We start from the raw sequence: 27469 nt of genomic DNA, 5'->3' as shown, positions 1-27469 counted from the left end.
TGGCCATCTCTCAGCTTAACCTTCATTCCAATTCTGTTGGCTGTCTCCATGACCACCAGTCTGGCTTCAGAGCTGCCAGAAGCATGGAAACTGCTCTCCTGAACATCCGTGAAGATCTGCTCTCCAACCTTGACTCTAACATTCCCTCTGCCATCATCCTCCTCAATCTCTCTTCTGCCTGGCCAACCATACCATCCTGCTCAACCGTCTCCGTGAAAACCTGGGTATTACTGATCAGGCTCTGGCCTGGCTGACCTCTTTCCTCTCAGATCGACCCTCCCAGGTCCAACTTGGGTCCTTCCTTTCATCTATCTTTCTCTCTAACTGTGGTATTCCCCAGGGGTCTAACCTCTCGCCCTGGCTTTTCAACCAATACCTGGCAACTCTCACCCAGAGCATTGCCACTTTCTGCTCACCAGTGCTATGCTGACGGCACTCAACTCATTTTTAGGCTGCCCTCTGCCACTTCCTCTCCCTCTCTCACATCTGATTGCCTAACTGCCATTCAAGATTGGTGCGCCGCCAATGATCTTCGAATGCCAGCAAGATAGAGATCCTCTTCATCGGCACACATTCACCATCCTTTCCACTTACTCCCTGGCCGGCCTCCCTTGGCCCTCTTCCTACCTCCACCTGTGCGGCTAAGAACCTCAGGGTCATCTTTGACTCCACCCTTTCCTTCTCCGCCCACAACTCTGAGGTCTCTAAAAAGTCAAATTTCCTACCGCACCTCCTCAGAGGTACTCTGCCTTTCTTTCTCCTTCCCCCAGAAGCTCATGGTATCCCACGCTCTGGTTCTCTCTAGCTTGAACTATTGTAACAGCCTCTTTCTAAATCTACCTGCCTCTACTCTCCGCCCCCTGCAACTAATCCAGAACAGGACTGCGAGACTTGTCCTTGGCCTCAAGCCCTAGGATTGTATCTCTCCAGCTCTGAAATCTCTCCATTGGCTCCCAGTGGATGCAAGGATTACAATCAAAACCCTTTGCATTGTCCACAAGGCTTTCTGGAGCCTGGGTCCAAAATACCTTCAGCTATCCCTTCCCAAATACCTCCCCCTCTCAAGCTCTTTGCTCCTCTACCTCCAACTTCCACGGGGTCAGTCGTTTTTCAAAGAAACAAGCTGGGGGTAGATCTCTGTCTTCGGCTGGGGCCTCACTCTGGAACAGCCTCCCTGCTACTCTAAAACATAAGAAGAACCATCTCCGGTTCCGGAAGCACCTCAAGACCTTCCTCTTTTCTTCTGCCTTCGCTCCCCCTCTCCCATGCTGATCTGTTCTCTCTTGGCACCTGGCACCTGGCCACCCTCTATCCTCCAGGCCCAGGTACCTGCTCACCCTGCCACCCTCCCGCACTGCCTCTGGGCCACCCCTTGCACTGGGGTCTGTGTCTGTACCCATACAGCCCCCCCTTGTTTTTCATGCACTTATCAGACCTATCATGTCTGCTGCCTTAAACCTAGCACTTGCAAATTTCTTTCTGCACTACCAATATTTGTTGCCTTTATTATTTATTGTTATTTATCTGTTTCTCCTCTGCTTCACACTTTCCACTACTCCCCCCTTCCATGCACTTTTCCCCTCCCCCTCTCCCATGCACTTGCATGTTCTCAATGTCATTGGGCATAGTAAGATCGCTGTTTTGTTCTCCCCCGTTCCCCTCCCTTGCCTTGTCATGCTCTGAAACACTTGTGTACGAGCTCAATAGAAATAAAATATCAATATCAATATCAATGGTCCTCTGGTAAGAGCCTGGATCAAATAAATGCAAGGCTGACATGCCTTCACTAGAGGAGGTATGACATGGTCTCACATTGTGGGTGTGGTAAGGGCCCACCCCCCACTTACTCACCATATTTTATGTATTCATTTATGTACAGGCACAAACAATGCTCTTTTGATCACAAAAACATACCATAGATAAAATATCATGCACGATTGATAAAATATCAGATTTGACTGGAAATAGTGTGCATCTTACAAAGGGGTGGGTTCCAGTTATATTATGACCAGGTTGTGGAAGCAAGTAATTGAAACACTCACCAGGGATGATGCATAGGTGGACAAGCATAGATTAAGGACAGTCCACATTAGACATTTTTAAGTGCAGGTAGGTGATACAGTGAGCATCTCCAGTATGACCTAGGGTGGGAATTGGTACCTCTGGGTAACAATGTCACCAGCCAGTTGAAAGAGAGTGACTCTCCTCCTAGAGATGCATTCCCTTCTCATTCTCCTGATCCTTATCAGTAAGCACAGCAGCATGATACCTTCTGGATCAACCATTTTTGGGATGTGAACCTGTGTGTCGATGTAGCACATCTCTGACATGTGAATTTCTGCAAAACTGGTGCATTTATTTTTGTTACATTTGTTGCACATCTCAGATATGCACATTTCTGTGTTATTGATATTCTGGCCCAGAAACACCCCCATATTTCTGCAAATGTGAGAAGGTGGCACAATACAGAATATTTATGAGTGCATCTATGAAGCACACAGTCATAGACACTTTTTGAATAGGGCACATCTTTTGTGCGTGCACGTGATGAAATGTACTAGCACATCTTACCACTTGGGCCAATAAAAGCTTGGGGAATAGGACTTAAAGGAACATCACAGACTTGCATCAGGAACAATTGACTTTTGATGTAGGCTGCTTCAGCCCTGATGGCCTTTCTGACATCATTGACGTGAACCCTTGGACTCACCCTATTATTTAATGTGACAACCTCAGTACTCCTGGACACAAACTCAAAAGGATGAAACTTAATGCAACCCTGATGGATGACATACTCTTCCGCAGCCCTATGGACTTTTCATAGGTTCATGTCTGTTAAGAATTCTCTTTATTGTAGTATTGTAAACCTCAATATAGTTCTCAATGTGTTGACATCTGAATGGTCAGAAGCAGACCCAGGCATGCGACTGCTGTACTGGCATGCAATCATGCAATTACCTATTCAAACTTTACTAATTTGATCACCTTCAGAAAGATACAAGTCTGAGTTCTTCTTGCCCATATTCAAACCGGGAACTGTATGTTACTCAGAGATGGCTGCAATAAAGTGAAATAATCTACTAAAATATCTTGCTAAAATGTTTATTTTGCTTTCGTATTGGGACAATATTCATAGATGAACAAGACTTAACTTCCTTCAGCCAACCACCCAGCATCACTCAACCCCTCCCTTTTCTCTACCCTTTCTCTCACTTCTTAAAGCCTTTTGTGTCATTTTGTGCATTTTGGTCCCCCAAGAATCAGCCTGAACCTGCCCAAACTCCTACCAAAGTTTCCTGCAGATTTGCGGGGGCATAGAGATCGCTTTTGATAAAGTTCACACAGGCTGGACCGCCATGGGTATAAAAGACACCCACAGATTATAACAGCAAATGTGCAATCAAATTTATGAGTGCTTTCATCCTGTTTTGCTGTTGTCAGTATACAAATCAAATGTAGGTGTGCTTTCATCCTGTTTTGCTGTTGTTAGTCTACACATCGAATTTAGGTGTGCATGTGTCCTGTTTTGCTGTGACTGTCAGTTTAAAAATAAACAATGTAGGTGTGCTTTCATTATGAACGTGTTTTGCCCTGCCAGCTAAAAATCCTACTTCACTCCCTTGCCCTCTTACTATTTTTGTTCCTCCAATTCCTGTTGGTGCTTCCTTTGTGTGCCTGTGCCCTCATGTTAACTCCATCCCTTGTGCCCCAGCTGCTCAGCCTGGTTAAGTGTACCACAATTGGTGCCCCCTCGCTATGCTGCTCTCTATCTCTCCTATCTTCTCTAACTGATTTTCTATCTCCTATTCTTCACTCACTAAGTCTGGCCAGAAGAAACTCAAGAGGGACACACTTGGCTCCAGCCCAGGCCTTCCTATCACTGACACATACGTAAGTGCATCCGCCAGAGAGACTCTCACCGATAATCCTCTTTGTCATTCCTTCTCCTGACTTATGGACTCTACATATAGTCACTCTGCTCTCTCCCCACTCTTCCTCACACATCAATGGTGGCACCCACTGGGAGGTCCGTCTTACCTTCTCCTCGACTTCCAGGGTAATCATAAATGTCTATCGAAATGATACCTTCTTGGAATAAGGGTCTCAAACCAACTGCCTTCTTTTTTATAAGCTCCTCCCTCATCTTATGAACTTTCCACCTTCCTCCTTAATGGCTCCCTTGCCAACTGCACCTACGGCCTCTCTGGCTCCCTACCTGCTAAGCACACCTTGGCTACCTTTCCTCTACCTGGTCATACTGCCTCTCTAGAGGCAAGAGAAAGCCCCTCTGCCTTCTCTTGCCTCTATCTCTCAGGCACCCTCACCGCTTATGGGGGGGGGGCTCTGTCCCCTGCAACCCCCTGTAAATCCTGTGCACCCCCTTGAAGGTCTTTCACAAATGTCAATCAGCTCCATGTTGCCACACTTAACTCTCGCTTAGCTGTCAAGCACTCCTCTGACATATGCCACTTACTTGTAAACCTGAACCTTGAAGTTCTTGCTCTCACTGAGACCTGGTTTAAGGACAGCTCTGTCACAAGTTTTTACACACTTCTCCCTGAAGGCTAAAAGATCCTCTCTTAGCCTGAGCTCAACATGCCAGAAGGGGGAGTTACCCTGATCTTTCCAGAGTGGATCCCTGGTTCCACCATTGCCACTCAGGCATATTCCTCCTTCGAATGCCTGATCTCTATTCTCTATTCTGTCTCCTCTCTTACCATGGCCACCTTATATCAGACACCGGTCCATTCCACCCTCTTCCTCTTGGAAAGCGCTGACATGTCATCTTCTCTCCTTCCCCCCTCCTTCCAACTCCTCCTGCTGGGGGATGTTAACATCCATCTTGGCTCTCCTGACTCTTCAGGAGCCTTCCCCAACCTATGTGACTCTCTCTCTCTCCATTCTACCATCTGGTCTGATGCACACCTCTGGCCACCACCTGAATGATCAAATCTCCACACACATCCCTCTCTCTATCCCTATCATTTCCTCATTCTTATTGACCAATCACTCTCTTCTCTCCACTCACTTGAAGCTTTATTCTCCCTTAGCACTGTTACACTCTGCACTGCCTCCCACCTTCATGATCACCCGACCCATGAAAAAAGTATCAGTGGCTTCCTTTGCTTCCACCTACTCGCCTCCTCCTACTCTTGTGGCTGACTCCCTCTCTGACACAGCCCTCTCTAACCTTCACCTTTCCATCTCCAATACTCTGGACATCCTTGCCCCTATCATGAGGATCCAACTGAAGCCTGCCAAAAGTGCAACTCTTGGTACAACTCTGACTTGGCTGACCTTAAAAGCAATTGCAGGGCAGCAGAACGGAAAGGGGGATCTTAAGGCGCACCCTCTAACAATCTGGCCTACTGCCTTCTGCAAAGCCAATATAGACTCTGCATCCAGGCCGAGAAAAGAGTCGATATTCAGGCCTGCATCTCCATGACATTCAGAAACACGGCCAAACTTTTCAAAGTCTGCAAGGAACTGGCCAACCCTATTGCATCCAACCAGGCCCTTTGCTAAACCCTGATAGGGAGAATTTTCCAAAAGGGCTAATTCAACTTACCTACTACTACTACTAATAATAATAATAATAAGTTCCGAGTCCTAATAAATACCGAGTCCCTCAGCAGCTTTGCTGGATTTCTAGGATTTAATATTTTCACCTGATAAGAATGTGAACCTTTTTTCCCACTCTTACATGTGTTTTGCTGTGTGTGTTTAACATTTTTGTGTTCATAGACTGTGGAGCCTCACCTACTCCATAGGCATCATCCTTTTACTGTGTGTTACACAGCACCTTCAGTGCAGTGACACAGGGTTGTCTTTCAGACTTAACAACTCAGACTCCTTTTTCTGGGACTGACTACTGTCTCTCAGAACATGTAAAGTTGCCATTGACTTTATTAGTCTCTTTAAATCCACAAACTATCTTACATAGAGTTCTGGAAAGGGTTACTAGTTATCCCTTTTTGTGTGTCTCTCATGGAACATTGTTTCGTTCCCTTTTCATTAAGACTTGGCTGGTGGCAGTGGTAACTACCCTATTTTTCCTATCGCAGTTATTGTAAATAGCCCTGATATTGTTTTAGGCTATCTTGGTAGCCTCGAACTTAAACCCGCTGGACCATATGTGTTTTAATTTGGTTCTGGCTGGGTTTATTCGCCATTTCTTTTTGTAAAAGTCTTTCTTGTGTTTTTCTTTGTGCGCCAAACCAGGTTTGGTTCCTTTGTTCACCACCCTTTCACGGGCTTCTGCCCAGAAGCCCTCCTTAGGCACCTAAAAGTCTGAGTAGGCAGGGTGTGAGAGAGGGGTTTTAGGACCCCTGCCATGGGTTCCCTTGGTAACCCAAGTCGCACTCCTATTTGATTGGCTAGATGACTGTCCCGCCAGGACAGCACCCTGCTGTCTGATTGACAGCCAGGCTGTGTTAATGGGGGAAAACTGCATAAAAAGCAGGTCGCTGGGGCTGGAAAGGCAGAGTCACCACTGGATCGAGAGAACCCGAAGAGAAGCAGACAGAAGAGTACCTCTACCACGATTGAACCTCCCGGTGAAGACATGCTGCAGGTCTGAATCTTCAAACTTCGTTGACAGGGAAGATCTGCAAAGAATCTTCTCCCCTTGAGCTGGTAGGAACAACCAGTTTACCAAACTGCAAGCCAGGCCTCCCTCCTCTGGTCGATTTTGCTGTACAGAGCTACAGTGAGCCGGATAGCCAGGAAAGTCGGACCCTGCTTGGGTTTTAAGGAGCGCACCTTTTATTTGTCGTATGGCTCTGCTGCTGGTTTCTTCCCTGGGCAGTGCAGGACCCTCCAATCTTCGTACTTTGTGTCAGTCTGACATTCGCTTCAGGAACCGTGAGCATGCAGGACCTGCCAGGAACGTCCGCCTCAGCTACTGCTTCTTCTCCATTTAAGGTATTGTTCCAAATCCGGTTGTTCGTTTCGTCCATCCACGGTGCAAGTGTGTCAAAGCTTTTACCAATCCGAGGGCTTGTCTTTCTCTATTATTTACAGTAACTTTTCACCTGACCAACTTTGTTCTGAACTCTTGGCAAAGACTTAACCGCAAACTACCCTGAACGGTGTGTTCTTGAGCAAGAGACCTTTGTCCCATTCACTTTGGCCCTAAGCCTCTTGATTTGATTCCCTCACTGTAGTTGCTTTTTCTAGATTGCCCTGCTTACTTACCTGTTGGTGCTGCTCAATTTTGTCTAACTTTGTCTTTCCCTCCCTTTTAAATTATTGGAGTGCCATTTTACTCACACTTCATTTTGAGCTTAACTTGTCCAGAATCTATTGGGAGTGGTGTGGTGTATTAAGATTGTGATTTCTAAACTGCTTGATAATAGTGACATTTTTTATAACTGATGTGTAAATAAATGTACATTATTTTACTCAGAAACCTTGAGTCAGTGTTTGTTTGAATATTAGTAATTGCTGTCCTTTGTGTAACTATTTATACTGCTCACTTGCTCTTGAGATAAGTCTGGCTGCTCAGCCATCGCTACCACTTTACTGTGTAGTACAGGCTTGTACAAAGCGGAATTTGTACTGTCACTTGTAGTCTTAATTCTGTGTAGTGTTCCTAAAGGGTACTGCATATAATTCTGCCTAACAAGCCCTGACTGCACACTTGACTGTCAAAACACAGGACAACCTGCTGTCCTCTCTCTCCTCTGCACCCACTCGTGCACTATCATCTCTTGGGCCACCCATGGCCACCCCACCATTCCCCCTCTTCTCTCCTTCCTTTCCCCTGTCACACCTGAGGAGCAGTGGTCAAAGTGTACGAAAAGAAGTAGTGGAGCTATGTTCCCAGCTGGCCTGACCCCCACCCCCACAAACCCCATCGCCACGTCCCCTCCCTAATACAATACATCCCCCCAAAAACTTGAACCTGCTGTTTAAGGGAACGTTGCGTGCAGTGCACTGAAAGTGCAAGTTTCAACTTCTTCCTACACTTTTATTTTAAAACGAAACCATTGCAGAACGGTTTCTTTTTAAAATAAAGGTATAGGAGCTGTAAAAGGTAATTAAAGAAAGTAGAGGAGCACCGCTCCTGACCGCTCCCGCTCACTTCGACCACTGCTGAGGTGGTCTCTAGGCAAGTCCAGTCTATGAAAATCTCCTCCAAACCATTGCATGTGATAATATCCCCACAAAAAGGTAGCCATGCAAGAAAGCGCCTTTTTTGCAGCAATATAGCCCATGGAATGTGTGGGGGACACCCCTGCAACCCCCACATTTTTTTTAAACGGAGCAGGGGACACCCAAGCAAAACCTGCTATCATTTACCCCACATATTATCCCCCTGAATAATGTTGCTTTTGCCTTTTCCCAGCAACTAGATTTATGGTGACATTATTTAAAGGGATAATATTACCTGATACCATCCAAACAGGTAGACCCTTGCCCCTCCAAAACCATCAAGGACAACATTGACTCTCTAGCTCCAGTCTTAGCAGACTTCTGCAACCTCTCTTTCACCACTGGAGGTTTCCCCACTTCTCTCAAGCATTCTCTTGTACACCCTCTGCTCAAAGCACCATCTTCCGACCCCTCTATTCCAGCAAACTATTGCACATTATCTATCACTCCTTTCCTGGGCAAACTCCTGGAGAAGTTAGCTATCTCTCAGTTTACCCTCCAAACTGAATCTGTTGGTTGTCTCAATGACCATCAGTCTGGTTTTAGAGCAGCCAGAGGCACAGAAACTGCTCTTCTGAACACCTGTGAAGACCTTCTCTGAAACCTTGAATCTAACTCTCCCTCTGTCCTCATTCCTCTTGCTTGAGATCTCCTCTGATATTGATATGGTAAACCACAACATCCTGATCTCCCATCTCTGTGATACTCTGGGCATCACAGATCAGACCCTGGCGTTGCTAGCGTCCTTTCTCTGTGACCATCCATCCCAGGTGAAATTTGCGTCCTTTCTCTTTGCTATCACTCTCTCTACTTGTGGTGTTCCCCAGGGATCTAATCTATCCCCCTGTTTGTTCAATGTCTACATGGCCGCCTTGGCCCGCAAGATCTCTGCCTTGACCTCCAACTGTCAGGGCTATGAGGATGACACACAGCTCTCTTTCAGGCTACCCTCGGCCTCCTCCTCCTCTTCACTCATTCCTGACTGTCTGACCACAATTCAGTACTGGTGTGCTGCTAATGATCTCTGTCTCAATGTCAGTAAAACAGAGATCATCCTCATTGGGAACACTGCTCCCGCTTTCCCACTTTCACTCTGGTTGGCCTCTCTTGGTTCAGCGCCCTCACCCACCAGTGAGGCTAAAAATCTGGGGGTCATCTTCGACTCTACTCTTCCTTCTACATCTACATCTCAGACCACTCCAAGAAGCCCCACTATCTGCTGTAAAAGGCATTCTACATGTTCTCTTCTTTCCCCAGAGGCTCACCTTCTCCAGAGCCCTGGTTCTCTCCACACTGGACTAATGCAACAGTCTCTTTCTCAAACATCCAACTGCTACACTCCAACCTCTTCATGTTATCCAGAACAGAACACCAAGACTTATCCTTGCCCTCAAGCCCAGGGACTGAATCTCTCTGCTGCTGAACTCTCTCCACTGGCTCCCCATGGCTGCAAGGATCAAATTCAAGTCCCTCTGCATAATCCACAAGGCTCTCTGAGGCCATGGCCCATACCACCTACAATGCTCTCTTCCTAAATAAAATCCTTCTGGAGCCCTCCACTCTGCCTCCTCCAACTCTCTGCGGGTGAGCCACTTTTCCAAACAGAGATTTGGGGAAATATCCGTATCCTCTGCAGGTGCCTCCCTCTGGAACAGACTCCCTTCCTCTCCCCATCTTGAGCTGGACCTCCTTAAGTTTTGGAAACTCCTCAAGATCTTCCACTTCTCTTCCCCTTTCTCTCTCCCTCTACTCTGCTAACCTTCTTTCTCTTCTCCCTGCTTCCCTCCTTCTTTCTCTTCCCAACCTGCTCAATTCACTGACTGGTCACCTGGTGCACCTTCAGAGCCTCACAGGTCTCAGGCTCCCCCTCCAGTCCTGCAATTACCTCTGGGCCTCTGCACTCTGCTTGGCACTACTTTACTCAGATATTAGCAACCAAAGTTGGAAATTACTTAATCATGTAGCAATGCATTTTAACATTAAAAGAGGGACATTAAAAAGATAATTCTATAGGGTATGCCAGTATATTTTGGGAAAGCGTCTAACCGATCATAAAAAGTGCAAGGGAAGAAAGGCTCACAACTATTGCGGGTAAGTCTATCACTTTAAAAATGCAAAGAAATTGAGTGTGCTCATTGGGGGACGCTGCTAATTCAGATATTTGCTGTAGGATCACCCAGGCCCTGCCATGTATGGTCCTGAAGTCAATAAAAGGCCATAGTTCAATTGAAGGGCCAGATGACATAAAGTGCAACAGTGACGGAACATGTTGAAGGGTGTAGGGCAATGTTCCCAAAGCGGTGGCTATTTTGAGCCAGCATTCACACCTACCAACAAACATAAACATGTGCATTTGTCACTACAAAAACAGCATTTGACTTTTGTGACCAGGGCAATAAAAACGTATTCTCCACATTTTGGTTGCTGAATACAATATGCGTAATACAATTCCTTGCACAAGTGCAATTTATGCATCATCATGACACTCAATATTTAGGTGCGCTCGCGGGATCTACTAAGAAATGCTTGCCGTCATTATCCCTGTCTCAATGCATTCAAAATGTGCACTAAAAACGATGAGGTAAATCTTGCCTATCAGCATTATGTAGTAGAAAATTCACTCCCCCTCGAGTATGTTAAAAATGGTTCAGTCCTTTGGATTGAGTTTACTTGTTATCAACCCAATGTAAAACTGTAGAAGTTATAGATCCAATCAGCAAAGAAATCCGAAGAACTACAAAACAACACATTATCAAATCAGAAAAACAAGGACACAGCTGAAGAATTGTTGTCTTGCTGTGCCATCCTCAGAAATCTTAACAGACTTTAATGATGTTTGATCGTTTTTGCTATCAGAAGGAGTATTGTGAACAGCATGAGTGCTGTTTCAGCCTTGGCGTGCTCCTATTATTGCCTTGTCTGTCTTATTGTGGGTATCTTGAGCGGAAATATCTCAAATGGCAACAAACAAAAATAAGCACAGAAAGCATTCTAGGGAAAATATCAAAACGTTGTTTTATAACAAATAAAACCACCATACGAGGTTAAATGGCATGCCATGGTTAAACATGACAAAATGATCTTACAATGCATATCGATTCAAGGGATGTCACTTCACCAAAATGCCTGGCGTAGCAGAATTGACATCACATGTCCCTTCACCTCTGATGATATTACAGGAATGTATGTAATTTGACTGCACCCCTAAGTGATATTGGGGGAAATGATGGCACACAAACCTCAAATGCATCTAACACCTGTGTTTCCAGGCGCTCTCATTTCAGCCAGAAATAAGAACCAAGGCACAGAGGGAGGCATGATTTGTTCACAATCACACATTTGGGGAATGTCATTTTTCAGATTCGATGTGGGGCCTATATGTAAAACATGCATAATGCAGTACTTGCGACAGGGTAACAACATATCTAACGGAGGCTACAGCTAGAGTATGAAACATCTATAGATCAATGGACAAAGAAGTACTCACTATCTGTGGCATTGATGTGCTAAGACAAAAAAAGCACTGACCTGGGGAGGCGTGTGCTGTCTGATTACCCAGGAGCAAAATTTTGCACTAGCAACCACTGAACATTAAATCATTGAGCAGGATTTAGTGTCAATAGAATTCCCTGGTTATAAATGTTTCTATGAGTCAGTTACCACTACGATACAAGGAACCTATTGTGTGGGTGTAAGCGAAGGCCTTTTGTCTCCGGGTGCATTCATCTTAAAGTTATTTCACACGCAACCACATGTTGTCCCTCACAACCCACAACCGAATATAACACCTTAATGTCCTAGTCTTTGATACATGACTCTTCTTCAATCTTTTTTAACAGGGTGAGATGTGGGGAGCAGGGACTGCACTTCCATCAAGAGTGGGGATCAATGCATTTACGATTTGCAGAGCTCTATGTGTGTGGTGCGTTATTTAGTGACCCCTCACCCCCAGGATCTGCCCTTGAATGTAGTTTCCACAAAGCCCTTTCCAAGACGGAGTTTGAGTGGGGAGGGGTGGGGTGAGTCACTCCATGGCTCTCTCACATATGAGACTCTGTGTCCAGAGCTTATTTTCTTAAACAGTGTTTCACCAGAGCAGGATCCTGGTCGGGTTTCCGGCCCCACTCAACCATTCACATCACACTTGAACGCATCCAAGGTGATCGGACTCCATTCAGTTGCATAGCATAAAATGTGACCCCCACAAGCTCCTTAATAAAGCACAAGGCTTGCCACACCCCGGGCCAGCCCGGATCATCATGCACGCGCAATCTCCATGAAGATATTTCTACTGCAGGGGCATGCACTTCTTCAAGTGAAAGAAGTATATATGTTTTTAATCAACGCTTTAATGATTCACCTAGTGTTGATTGATCACTACACTACTCCAGTGGTGGTTGGTGAGTTGTTTTAAAGGATGTGTCAAAAATGCTCAAGTGATCCCCAGTATCCCATTGCTATACACACACACACATCCCCTTTCACCAGCCCATACATCTCCCCTCACATCCATTCACACTGCATTCAACACACAGACATGTACCCATCCAGAACATTGAAACACACTATCACAATCACATTACTTCGCATTCACCAACCACTCAGTGACCCACAGCACATGCATACATCTGAAATGCACTTTACACATGCAAAATACAGATCATATTTTTTGTTAAATGCCTTCTTACCTGTTTTTCCAGCTTCGGTCCGTCACTCCAGGACATCCTTGACTCCTCCATGCGGCTCACAAACAGGAACCAGGAACCAGGAAGCTGTGAGAGCTTTCCGGTTCCTGTATGTGAGTAACAAGAAAGCCGGAGGAGAAGGGGTTGGACTGAAAGTGGCAACCCCTACTGAGTACTTCCTTCTTGCACTGCAAGCCTCAGCCCAGCCTTCACTCTAATGGATGATGGCTGGGCTGGGGTCACCAGACCTGGTGTGGTCAGGTTCCCCACACCACAGGGGCTGCAGGGGCCCCTACTACTCCAGTGTCCAGACAAATGCATTGCTCCTGAGTTATCCGTACTCCCCCGTACCTTTTGATAAACCAATGTACTCATCCTGGGTTCCCTCAATGTTATTTCATAATGCTGTTGTTATCAGGCAGCGTACATTGTAGGCAGTAGGATTATAGTGGTGTTCTGTGTAATAGATTGGGAAGCATTCTGAAAGGGCTGGGGCCGTATCTGCATTGTACTGTATCTTTCCACTTGGTAACCTGTGAACACAGTTTATTTTTAGTTTTTTTTTTACCTGTAGCTGTCTGTATGTTTTAGTCTACAACACTCACTATCCCTCACCATTGATTGTACTGGTAGATGATGATTGAAATGATGTGACCAATAGAGTATTGAATCTATTTATATATCAAAGTTCTTAAATACAACGCCCTGAACATGTATTTCTGAGGATGGATATTTTAAATGGGTGAAAAAAGGGCAGCGTAGGGTAGGCACCTGTAATCTCCTAGACCCCAGATTACGATTCCATCCACAGGAGGCCTAGGCATCATGTTTTATAGCATGTCCTTTTTTGATTTTGCACAGATCCGACCCTCAGTGCTCATTCGTACAGAGAATGAGAAAGCAATATATTGAATCATCATTAATTCTGCTATAGATACACTCATATGTAGATCAATTGTATTGAATGTGGTATGAATTTCGGATGAAAGAAGTAGAGTTCTGCAAGGATCTGAGGACTGCTTTTTATATTAATAATTGCTCTTAATGAATAATTGTGATGATATGTTGTTTGTGTATTTGTCTGCTGCTATGTTAAGAAAGGAACGCTGCTATTGTTGATTATAAACTGTAAGAAATTAAATAAAAAGATCCGAAATAATACATTATTTACATATATATTGGTGCATGGTTTTTGGTTAGAGTGACACTCTGAATCTCTTGAAACTGATAGACTTCAGAGCATTTGTGTATTGGAGTAGCATGTTATCCGTATAGAGGGGTTGCTACATCAGGTCTTTAAATAAACCTCTTCTCCCAGTGTGTTGTTTGGCAGACTATTATTGAGCATATTTGGCCTGGGCTGTAATTTACAACATAAGGTACACCTTAACTTTTCCTTAAAGGTTCCCTAGGTGGGGGGATACTCACACAGAATTGCATTTTTATCCTAAAGAAAACATCCTGCCTATGTTCTAATGATAACCTGCCTTTCCACAGTCATGTTCTATGAAGTTAACCATTGCCTAATAATTTAAATGTTTTTTAAAAACCGTCAGCAATTGAATTTAAGGGTAACAGAGGTACCACATAGAACAGTACATATATATTGAGTTAAACTACCTGTTTAGATTTCTAGTACAAAATGAATCTTAACTGATACTCAGTCAAGGATGGTACCTTGACTGAGGATCTCCTGAGATGAGTGACAGAGCTGTTGACCTATTGGCGGTAAAAATAAAAGGTGTATTTATAATGGTTTCTGGGAATTTCAATGTTCATTATATTCCTCTGGAGAAGATTGCTGTGCATACTTGGTGGGTGGTAAGGAAGATGAAACAGGCTCTGAATTATCTGCACGTGCACGCTCATTATTAAAGAGGGGACGTAAATGGACAGAAGCATTATCGGAATTTGATCTTGTCCCTTTGATTCTGAGTAAGAGTCCAAATTTGATGGACATTGTCAGCTGGTCTAATGGCCAAAGTTCATCCTGTTTGGATTGTATTTTTATGTGGAACTGTATGGGATTATGGAATTTTGCATACTCCACTTAGTGATCATGCCATTTTAAAAGTGATGTTTTATAGGGATGTAACAAAGGCCATAAAAACAGATCTAAGTAAGGTTGCAGTGACTGTCCAGGGCAATCAAATTATTTGTTCTGTGGCAAATCTGAAGAGGGTCAATCTGTACATCAGTAACATGTTGCGTTTGCCTGAAGAATTCCTGAAAGACTGTAAAGGGGACTTGCGCGAGTTACACGAAGCAAACAGGCAATTGCTATATGTGCTAGCCAAGATCAAGGCCCAAGGTAAGGGTAACGGCCCCACTTTTTGATTATGAAATGCACCTTGAAAAGCATGTTACGTGTAAAAGGGTGGAGGCGATCACAACATATAAGACATTGACTCTGAGGGAACAGAACTTTGAGATTTGGTCTACTTTCATCAAATATAAGAACTGACCACAAAATGAAATAAAACTAGGAAAAAAACGGCAAATTGGAAAAGGGTGTATGGCCTGATGAGAACGCATGACTCATGATTGTTCTGACATTTGTATCATACCAATATCTCTTCTATTACCGCAAAAGAGTTGCGTGGCATTGCAGAAGTGGAGTGGCATCATCATGTAAAAAGCTTATATTGCGACCGGGGGATTACACAACCCGTTGAAACCTTTTCCGAGCAGGCTGGGCCAACCTTGAACATTAACATTTCTGATATTTCAGACATATTAGCCAATCTTAAGCCATCAAGTGCCCCTGGCCTGATGGTTTGGCAAATATAGTGCTAAAATCTAACCATCAATTTTGGGCAAGAGTCTTATTTGATATGTAAACTAATTTGTGTTAGTGGCTTGTTATTCCTTGAAGCTGGCTTAGCTCTTTCCTGATTCAGGTCCATAAGCGTGGGTCATATATGGATCCCTGTAATTTTAGATTGCTTGCCATGTTAGATACAAGCAGAAAAATGTTTACTACAATATTTCTATGCTTATTGGAAATGCTGGTCAGGGGAAAGAAACTATTGCGGTTAAAACAGCTTGGATTTAGGAAGGGGCACTCAACTGTACAGGCAATGTGGGCCCTATGCCTATTATCTGCGGATGTCTTGAATGGGGCAGACAGAGCACTTTATTTGTGCTTTGTCAAATATTCGGCTGCCTTTGACTGTTTCGATCGCCCTACCCTCTGGGCCAAATTGAAGAGACAGGGGATTTATAGGCAGCTATCATATTTTATTAAGGTGCTACATAATGACATGAATGTCATAGTTTGTGTGTTGCAGGAGGGTGCTGTGTCCTCCCCCATGTCTACCAATAGTGGACTGAAGCAGTGGTGCTGTCATGACCTCTAGCATGTGTTTACATAACAGCCCTTATACACATTCACATCACTGCAGGGGTAGCCGTAGTAATTCTGGCAGAAAATGGACAACGAGAGTTGCTGGCTGGAGATGTCATCGGTTTGCACGTGATTTGAGCCCCCACCAAGATGGCCACCAAATCAGGACTTAGTATGGAAACCAAGATGGCTCCCAGTTTACTCATGTTCCCAATAGCCATGGTGGTCCAGTGGAAGGGTGCAGGCCATGGCTATAAAAACCCCGCCCTGGGCCACACCCAGTTCTTAGCATGTTTTCCCTTCTGAATGCAAGTGGTGTAACGCTTGCCGAGAAGACAGTTCCACATGCAGGAGGATTCCAGCAATTGCGACTTCTGCCGCTTGTCTATGTACCTAATTCCGGATCTTCAATGAGTTGTCAGCTGCTCCGGAGTATTGACCACTTCCATACTCACCCGGCTTCTCCCGTTCCATTGGTATAATCAGTTTGGTGGCTTTCCAGTCTTGTCACAATCTTTGTGGGATTCTGCACCTGAAAAGAAACACAAAAGACAGTAAGCATTGGAATGCTTGGCATTCCACACCCAACGCAATCCATGAAATAGCACTTACCTGCGTTTTGGCATTCCACAATTTTATTGTCAGCAGGGCTCTGCATGCAGTATCTGTAAAGGTAAACAACACAACAGGGGAGAAGTTATTAATCAGCAATATGCACCGCGCGCTACCCACATTCTTGGTTGGGCAACTGCAGAAGCACAAGAGACACTTTAAAGACTCACCTATAAGAGATGCAGAGACATTGCAGTTGCAGAAGCACAAGAAACACTTTAAGACTTACCTATAGAGTTGCAGAGGCATTGCACAGTTGCAGAAGTGCAAGAGTCATTTTAAAGACTTACCTGCAGTAGAAAGCATCATGTGTGCCGCAGCAGGACTGGGCCACCCTCCAATGACAAAACTGGATCTGATGCAGAACTTATCCTTGAAGTGCACAACTACAGGGCCTCATTCCGCGACCAGTCAACCTCAGGGATATAGGAGGGAATGTGAGGGGTGAAAGTAGTAGAACAGGCATTAATACACTTATTTGTTTTCGTTGCAGGCTCACTAAGACGTCTCTCATCCCTGCTAACAACAATGCATATCTTAATCAACCAATCCACTCCCAACCACATTGTACACTGGGCAATTGCCTGTCAGTGGAAACAGTGGGGAAGGAGTGGATTGGGCTCACAACCAACCAGATGTCATCTAGAGTGGCATGAACAGGATGACCCGGACCAGTCACTCCTGCACGGCACCAGAGGTAAGCGTTACAGGTGCATTCTTGCACCCTTGCTTTTCAACCTCCAAGTGGCTAACATTGGGGAAAGGCTGGTGACAGAGGGTTGCTCCCCCTCACATCGCAGTTATTTAATTAAGTTGTTTTCTCACAACTTAAGACTGTTTATTTTATATTTGAGGTTAAATCTCCTCCCGGTGTTGGAATACATTGGTGCATGGCAGAGGGTACCAATAGAAAGGAGACTTTGCAGATTGTGTGTACATTGTGTTGCAACTAATAGACATGGCTTAACCGCATGAGAGAAGGCTGCTGACCTGTATATAAAGGGGTATAAACTGGTTTGCTCCTCACCTTGGTCTAAATTATGACAGCTGAATCGCTGGTTATTACGGCTGGGAGAGAACATTCAGCCTCTCTTATTATGTAAGAACATGGTATAAGATAGGTGTACACTCAAATCAATTAGACTGTTACGAAGGAGATTGTTAAGGTGTGTGGATGACTAACATGAATTTTTCAGTGATGTGGTATTATATGTCATGTGTTTTTATTGATGATGTATTTTATTGATGTGGTTTCACTTTGTGATGATGATCATGACATATTAAATAATTGTATCTATATGCAAAAGGCTTATTACTGTTGTTACTGGACCAGCACAGTACGAATCTGCGGGCAGGTGCGTCCCACCCACCAGGGTCAAACCTTGCGGGCGGAACGGCACCTATCTGCAGAGTTGCATGGGAGCACCGGCACCGTTATTAATGGTGCCAGTGCTTACATGGTCCCAATTTCCATTGAGTCCTGGGTTTGCTACTTCTGTCTTGATATCCTTGTGGACTCTGAGGTAATGTCTAAGAGGAAAGCAACAGCATCCGAGAAAACATTCTTTAACATGTTTCACCCTATAAGGGAAGTTAATGTGCACATTTCTGAAATTGGCGATTTGTGGTCCGATATATAGAAAGCAAAGCCAACCCTGTGGAAAAAGGACACCTTAGATCAAATTGCGCCCTTCTTGGAAATTATGTCAACTTTATAGAGACGGAATAGATTCTGCTCCGATCACTAAATGTCTGAAACAAGGAAAGGTAATCAATATGATTGTTTCCTTGCATAAAGAATCTTTGGACAATTTTCTGATTGAAAAAACACCTGAGCAGGTGGCAGGCCAAAATTATCTACTCACAGCCAGTGAAGCAATTTCAAACAGCTACATTTTGCTGTGTGTCATTGAGACAAGTTAAATGTTAAAATGTTAAATGTTAAGGATCTTTTTACCACGCACCGTCACCAGCGGAGTTGGTCCCCAGGTGCTCTGGCAGATCTGCAAACAAGAAGGTAGGGATGGGTTAGTAGGGTGAAGAGGGGAGTAGGATAATGAAAGGAGTGGTGTTCTTGTGGCAGCTTCAACTCGGTATGCACAGTGTGCTGAGCTTGGTGCAAGTATCAGAGCGATGTCAGTCCTCGTGTGCTGTTGGTGCGGTGTATGTGTTGTTGTAGTGTGGTGAAGTGCATGCGGCTTGCGGTGCGGGAGGTTGTTGTGTTTGTTTTTTAGCGATATAAGTATGTAGATAGTTTTGAGTTTTTTGGTTAGTTCGTTATATGCTTTGCAGCTAATCACAGTATTCCTGAATGCCTGTTTTTCGGGAATTCTGCCTGGTGCGAAAACGGCTAGACTTGAGAGTCCCGCATAATGGGCAGAAGCCCACGCCCAACAGAGCAACTGAGTATGGTACCTCACTTCACTGGTTTTGAGAAACAGTTGAATAATTAACTACAATTCTAAAACATAGCTAGAATCGAGAGTCCCGCAAAGGGAAATGGAGGCCTACGCCTGGCAAAAAGTTTGGTTTTTGGCACGACACATTCCCTGTTTTATTCTAATGAACTATGTATAGTGGGGTCAAAGTGTCTATTCTCCTCTTTCGGGTCTCAGAGCAGGAGTAGTGGTCTCCTCTTACCCCACCTTCTATGTGAATATGTCTGCTGAACTTTGGTGTGGTATGGGCCGGGATGTTGTGGGTGAGTCATCTAAGTGATTTTGTCTTGGTCTGTCTGTGTGTTCAGTCTATAGTGTCTCTTCCTCTTGTGGCTATCTTTCAAGATGTCATAAGGTATGTCGTGGGGTGCGTTCCTTGGATTCTGTTCATGCTCGATTCTTTGGTGGGGACCCAGGTTGGTCTCTCATTCATCGTTGTTTTGCGATGGGGGTCTTGTTGTGGGTGGTCTTCTAGTTATGCAGTGAAGAGCCAGGATTTGAGCAGTTTCCTGAATACTAGGTGGTTTCCTTGTGTTCTGTATATTCTTTGGTAGGTCATTGCATGTTTTTGGTGCCTGGTGAGAGAACGAGGATCCTCCTCTTTTGTTATAGGGTTTTGCTTCTAGGCGGATGTTGTTGTTTGATCTGAGCATTCTTGTCAAGTAGAAAAGAGAACAATCATGTGTTGGCCCAGTTGCCCTAATCAGTTCAACTGGCTCTGGTTGAAACTGACAAAGTGGAAATTTCTTCATCTGTTCCCACACACAATAGTTTTTTGCCATTGACTCTAATTGACCCTGGAACAGAACCACTAACTCTGGGGAGTGAAGAAGGTGATGGGCAAGGTAAAGGGGGCAGACCAAGGGGGGGGACAATTGAGAGGGAAATTATGCATTCGGGAGAAAGGCCAACATAGGAAGCAGAAACAGGTAACTGGGAATGTAACAAACACTGGCATTTCCAAATTTACAGGCCACAATTGTAAACCAAAGTTGGGAAGTAGGCCCTTGGTTAAGGACAGTGACACCTTTATAGTAGGCAAACTTCCAGCAGAAATAGCTTTGGAGATATAAAATCTGAAAGGTAGTGTATATGAATTAACCACCCTTGTCAAAGAGCTAGTGGCTAAATTGGATAGTCTGAGTGGCAACGTTTTAAGCAGGAGTGTTCCAAAGCCAAGGGTGGCCCCATGGGATTTCCCTCTACCCCTAACTGGGAGTGCTTTGGTTAGCTCTTCTGCAAAAAGTAATAACACAACTCCATGTTTCACATCCTGGAACACCCAAGTGTAAGGGCCGGAATTGGTCTTACTCAATTAAAGATCTGGACCACCAGCATAGCAGGCTGACCATCGTGCTGCTCACTCCCACACTGAACTCAGGAATATTTCTTCCAATGTGTGTAGCACTCCCTTTTGGGGAACAGGGATGGGAAGATGCCAGCTTCTTAAAGGATCTGGGAGGAAAGAGTCTTTAACTAACTACGTTTTCCACTGCATTTGCCACAAGAAGGTGTGTCTTTCTCTAATCAGGGATGACACTGTCTGTTGCAGACATCAGAGTATGCCATGGGGACCTGATGATTTCAATCAAATTTCCCTAAAGGATGCTTGGCTGCTCTACGGGTTAATAGCAATGAAGTAAGATTGTATCCACCTTAGGGTTCTAAAATGATCTTGAGAGCAACTATCCTACTGTCTAATTGGAATGTTAATTGCACCAAATGTGGGCCTAGCTCAGTACCAGTCAAGATTCCCCCATTGAGAAAGAAAACCTAGAAGAAGTTGATTGACTACCACCAAACCTTGACAGGTCGGACCACACCCTGGGGCCTATGTGTACAGTTTTATCACGGAATATAGCTGGGTTGAGTAGGCTTCTTGCTGACAGCAAGTGGCACCATTTCCTTGAGGGATTAATGTCATCTGCCTTCAGGAAATGTGAGCCATGGAAGATTTAGATATCCAGGAATATCTGTCGTTTAATATCAACGCACAGAAGAAGTCAAGAGGGAGACACTCTGTGGGTCTTTTGGTTTGGGTAGAGGCTAGTCTCAATTGGGAGATCAGGAATGTAGATACAGGTTCTGTTGACCTGCAACAGTGGATAATCAAAATTCCTGGTTGTCATCCTTGGCTTTTATTTAATGTATATGATTGACCGGATCCAAAAAGTGCATCTAATACTATCTTATTTGTACAAACATGTGCTGACAATTGGGAAAACTCAAAAAGCAGAAGATTTGCGAAGATTGTATTGGGAGATTTCAACCTACAGCTGGAACCGATAAGAGAATTAGAAGGATTATGGGATGATGAGGACAAGGCATGGAGAATAGGTTCATTCTATGCCTACCCCCTAAAAAGAACCCAGGTAGCACCCTTGACACTACACACATTTTTTAAATATGGGCCTGCGCCCCTGAAATGGCTGTTTTTTATCAGACAAAGCAGTAAAGGGCACATATTGTAGCCTTAATGGTAGGTCTAGAATCGACTATATACTCATTCTTCTTTCCGACTGGCGCAAGATCAGTGATTTCTAGGTAAGGAATTGGCACGAAAGTGACTACACGTCAATTGCAATGTCCTTCGGAGTACGTAACTCTATTTTCGCATATGTAACAAATTCCCACTTCGGACTTAATCTTGACAAGTCATATGCACCATTCTATGCGATGGGCTAAAGTTCTAGTCAATGATTTGATTCCCCCTATATATGAATATGTATTAGAACAGATTGTGGTTACATGCTCCCATGCATATTTGGATCGTGAGGCAATTATTAAGTTTGAAATAATACAGTCTACATTACAAACCGTTGTTACTAGCAGCAAATCCGCAAATAAATAACATGCAAAGAAAACAGAGGTTTGGTACGATAGAGAGTGCAAAGAGGCCAAACAGGCCGTATCTCAGTGTTTTAATTAACTGCTTATAGTAGATAGACCGCACATGCAATCTTCGAGAGCAGGTTATAGGTGTTTATACAGAATAAAGAAGAAAGCCTTCCGACTAACAAGTGGGAGGCTCTACTACAGGCAGCTAGAACTGGAGATTCACTGGGATTCTGAAGTCTCATTGCTGACAGGGAGCTAGGAGGAGATACCTCACTACAGTCTTGTATTTCTCCGGCTGTATGGTAGGAGCATTTTAAATCTTTGTACAGGATCCTGAAACAAAAAAACAAAAAAAAACCTCTAGGAAGGGACAGGGAAGGTCTGCTCAGCCATTTGCAAGGAGATTTTAAATCTGGGGTGAGCACTGTGGACCAAGGGTTCTGGCTGTATCTGATTGTCCAGAGGCATTTGGATTTCTCTAAAATGAAACTCTATGCAGTTTCTGCTGATTTAAGAACTGCATTTGACAGTGTCCCAAGGAAGTTGTTATGGGATATACCAGTGGCCAAGAATATCCCAGATATACTGCTAATGCCAATCCAGTTATTAGATTCTGACAATCCGGCTACAGTTTGATGGTGTCTAGCAGGACACAAGACCACCCCTTTGGCAGTGGATAGAGGTATTCATCTGAAGTGTCCCTTAGCCCCCTATTATTTTGTATTTATATCAACACTGTTATTGAAGAACTGGACCAGTATGATTTTGATTTTCCGCAGCTGCAGAGGATACATTATCAGCACTGTGTTGTTCGGATGACACCATTCTTCTATCTACCACACCATCAGGTCTGAGATCATTCTTGAGATGTTTCACTAGGAAATGTGTTGAATTGGGCCTTAATTTGAAAATTGGAAAGACACAAATTATGATTTTCTTCCCAAAGAACACAATGAACAATCCCCTGCACATAAAAGTGTCAGGGGTACATTTTGAGCAAGTCCCATAGCACAATTAATTTGGTTTTGCCTTTGCTTGTAATGCTGGGTGGGCCCGGAAAGTAGACAAGGCCAATGTTGGTTTGGAAAAAATTGTGGATCCCTGAAAACTGTATTTTGCAGTCATGGCGCTGGAGAAGTGCATCCAGCCTTTGAACTTTGAAATCGCAAGCAGAATCAGCAGCATTATATGGCACTGAAATTGGTGGACTAACTGGGAGATGATCTTTGTATATAACTGAAAATAAATTCCTAAAAAAATACTACTACTACCACAAGGCACTTCAACCACACCTCTATCCACAGAATGTGACCTCTGCCCAATTGATGAGGCTTCCATAAAACTGGTCCTCTATTGGATATGCAAATTAACAAGGGGGGTCCTGGGAGTCTCTCTGCCAGACATTAGTCCTGGTTACGAGAGACTTACCCAGAGTCTTTAGCTCACTATCTTTCACAAAGAAGAAATATCCCAAACATATCAGTCTTTGTCCTGCCCTGGGGCAGTCCAGCACCGAAATGCTAGGCAATTCTCCTCTGAACAAGAGTACCAACAGCATCCCCAGACACGTGTTTCGGTCTGGTTGTACCTCATCAGTAGGGAGGAGCTGTGCCTCTCTAAGAGTAGTGAGCAAGTGGTCCACGTCTGGATTCCCCTAGTAACTTAGGGTGAGACCCAAAGATACTTGAATATGCAAATTAACAAGGGGGGTCCTGGGAGTCTCTCTGCCAGACATTAGTCCTGGTGAGGAGAGACTTAGCCAGAGTCTTTAGCTCACTATCTTTCACAAAGAAGAAATATCCCAAACATATCAGTCTTTGTCCTGCCCTGGGGCAGTCCAGCACCGAAATGCTAGGCAATTCTCCTCTGAACAAGAGTACCAACAGCATCCCCAGACACGTGTTTCGGTCTGGTTGGACCTCATCAGTAGGGAGGAGCTGTGCCTCTCTAAGAGTAGTGGACCAGAATATGGGGGAATCTTGCTCTAGGCAAATATCAAGAAGCTCTGACCTATGTAAAGAATATAGAAGGAGGGTGAAACATCCTGTGGCTTGTCCATGTAAATAACTGTCTGACAGCACTGGACCTCTATTGGTACTAACTGACCACAAGTTTGATTTGGAAAGCTACGTTACTTGGGGTAAAAAGGGCATGGGTTGATTTCAGGTCCAGAACTATGGAAGGATTGTTTGTTGGTCTATCTCGGGGCATGGATTACCTGCTCCCCAAACAGATGTTTGGTTATGAGCCTTACCTCGATATTATCAACATGGATTATGCACACACTCATTATATTGAGTTTAGAACTGTATATTTGAGGGTCCGTGCCTACACTGGCAAGTGGAAAAACTCGACTGGTAGCAATTGTTTACATTGTGGTGCCATGAGAGAAGATATTATGAATTTTATGTTTATTTGCGATGGGTTGAAATATCTAAGAATGACATATCTTCAACATTTGTTTTTATTGCACCAAGTACACACCCTTCAGGAGGCCAAGCCATTTTCCAAATGTTTGCTTGACATGAATGTGGTCTATTTTGTGCAAAATATATACATGGAGCATGGCTTTGAAGATGACTCTTGCCAACATCATAGACCTACTCTTGTTTAAACTCAATTTAGTTCTTCATTTCTTTTCCTATATCATTTTTATATGAATCATCAATCAATTTGTAACTTTTCCATTGTAGCATTTTATGTTGCCAAGGCCTCTGTTTTTTAACTTTATGTTGTTAATATTCGAATTCAATGAAAACACGTCCTCTAATGATTTATAAACTTATGTGTATTTTATTGGAATTTAATGGAGACATGAATGTGTATGTAATGTGTCATATGTAAGATATGTCCTGATGACTTTGCAATTGAATAAAGGATTGATTGATTCATTGATTAATTGATAAATCCAATTATCAGGGTAATTCATAGAATTTCTCACAAAAGTGGCGCACGCGGCTGGCGCACAGTGTGCGCGTGCGAATGTCTGCGCTAGCCACGTGAGCTAAAATCGATATCTGCGCACAGCGTATTCATCGATTTCAGCCTCCAAAACCAGCCGTGGCCAGAGTGGTGCATCGACCCTGCAGCTGTGCCAGTTACGCCCCCAAGAACGCCCTCGCGCAAGGAAAAGCCATCAAAATTCCCAATTCATCGCAAAGGGCTGTGCTAACGCTGGACCAGTATACAGGGCTGCCAAACAGCAAATGGCGAGCGGGGAACGTGTATTACTGGGGTGCGCGGGAAGTTCCACACGCGATTTCAGCAGGGTACGTGTATTTCTGGGGTGCGGGGAAGTTCAACACGCGATTACAGCAGGGTACGTGTATTACAGGGGTGCGCAGGAAGTTCCACACGCGATTCCAGCAGGGTACGTGCATTTCTGGGGTGCGGGGAATTTTTACAGGCGATTTCAGCAGGGTACCAGTATTACTGGAGTGCGCGGGAAGTTCCACACGCGATTTCAGCAGGGTACGTGTATTTCTGGGGTGCGGAGAACTTTTACACGCAATTTCAGCAGGGTACCTGTATTACTGGGGTGCGCGGGAAGTTACACACGCAATTTCAGCAGGGTACGTGTATTTCTGGGGTGCGGGGAAGTTTAACACGCTATTTCAGCAGGGTAGGTGTCTTACTGGTGTGCGCGGGAAGTTATACACGCGATTTCAGCAGGGTACGTGCATTTCTGGGGTGCGGGGAAGTTTGACACGCGATTTCAGCAGGGCACTTGTATTACAGGGGTGCGCGGGAAGTTACACACGCAATTTCAGCAGGGTACGTGTATTTCTGGGTTGCAGGGAAGTTCAACGCGCGATTACAGCAGGGTACGTGTATTACAGGGGTGCGCGGGAAGTCCCACACGCGATTCCAGCAGGGTACGTGTATTTCTGGGGTGCGGGGAAGTTTCACACGCGATTACAGCAGGGTACGTGTATTTCTGGGGTGCGTGGAAGTGTAACACGCGATCACAGCAGGGTACCTGTATTACTGGGGTGCGCGGGAAGTCCCACACGCAATTCCAGCAGGGTACATGTATTTCTGGGGTGTGGGGAAGTTCAACACGCGATTACAGCAGGGTACGTGTATTACAGGGGTGCGTGGGAAGTTCCACACACGATTCCAGCAGGGTACGTGTATTTCTGGGGTGCGGGGAAGTTTCACACATGATTCCAGAAGGGTACGTGTATTTCTTGGGTGCGGGGAAGTTCAACACGCGATTACAGCAGGGTACGTGTATTACAGGGGTGCGCGGGAAGTCCCACACGTGATTCCAGCAGGGTATGTGTATTTCTGGGGTGCGTGGAAGTGTAACACGCGATCACAGCAGGGTACCTGTATTACTGGGATGCGCGGGAAGTTCCACACGCAATTTCAGCAGGGTGCGTGTATTACTGGGGTGTGCGGGAAGTTCCACACTCGATTCCAGCAGGGTGCGTGTATTACTGGGGTGCGCGGGAAGTTCCACACACGTTTTCAGCAGGGTACATGTATTACTGGGGTGCGGGCAAGTTTCACACGCGATAGGCCCTGTGCGAGTGGGGTATGTGTATTTCTGGGGTGCAGGGGAGTCCTACACGTGAATTGGCCGTGTGGGTCCTGCCAGGTGTTCTGTCTACACCCTCCACGGCCCCTGCAGGCAGACCACACCACAGGGGACTACGCTGCACCCCTGGTCATGTCCCGCTGGCTGCCCATCCACCATGGGCATGCCCCCCAGCCAAGCCACATGTCACCTTGCAGTAGTGATCACCAACGCATTACCCCCTTGAATCCCCACCACACAGCAGTGCAGGGCACCTGCCAGCAGGCACACACTCATCTCCCCCAGCACCCCCACCCCCCAGCAGTGCAGGGCACCTGCCAGCAGGCCCCCACTCATGTCCCCTTGCACCCCCACCCCCCAGCACTGAGGATCACCTGCCAGCAGGCCCCCACTCATGTCCCCTTGCACACCCACCCCCAGCAGTGCAGGGCACCTGCCAGCAGGCCCCCACTCATGTACCACTCATGTCCCCTTGCACCCCCTCCCCCCAGCCGTCAGGGGCACCTGGCAGCAGGCCCCCACTCATGACCCCTTGCACCCCCACCCCCCAGCACTGAGGGGCACCTGCCAGCAGGCCCCCACTCATGTCCCCTTGCACCCCCACCCCCCAGCACTGAGGGGCACCTGCCAGCAGGCCCCCACTCATGTCCCCTTGCACCCCCACCCCCCAGCACTGAGGGGCACCTGCCAGCAGGCCACCACTCATGTCCCCGTGCACACCCACCCCCCAGCAGTGCAGGGCACCTGCCAGCAGGCCCCCTCTCATGTCCCCTTGCACCCCCCCAGCAGTGTGGGGCACTTGCCAGCAGGCCCCACTCGTGTCCACCTCATGTCCCCTTACACCCCCACT

The sequence above is a fragment of the Ambystoma mexicanum genome, chromosome 8, assembly GCF_040938575.1.
Source record: "Ambystoma mexicanum isolate Mex_15411 chromosome 8, UKY_AmexF1_1, whole genome shotgun sequence".
In the NCBI taxonomy this organism is placed as follows: domain Eukaryota; kingdom Metazoa; phylum Chordata; class Amphibia; order Caudata; family Ambystomatidae; genus Ambystoma; species Ambystoma mexicanum.
This window is presented reverse-complemented; position numbering follows the sequence as displayed.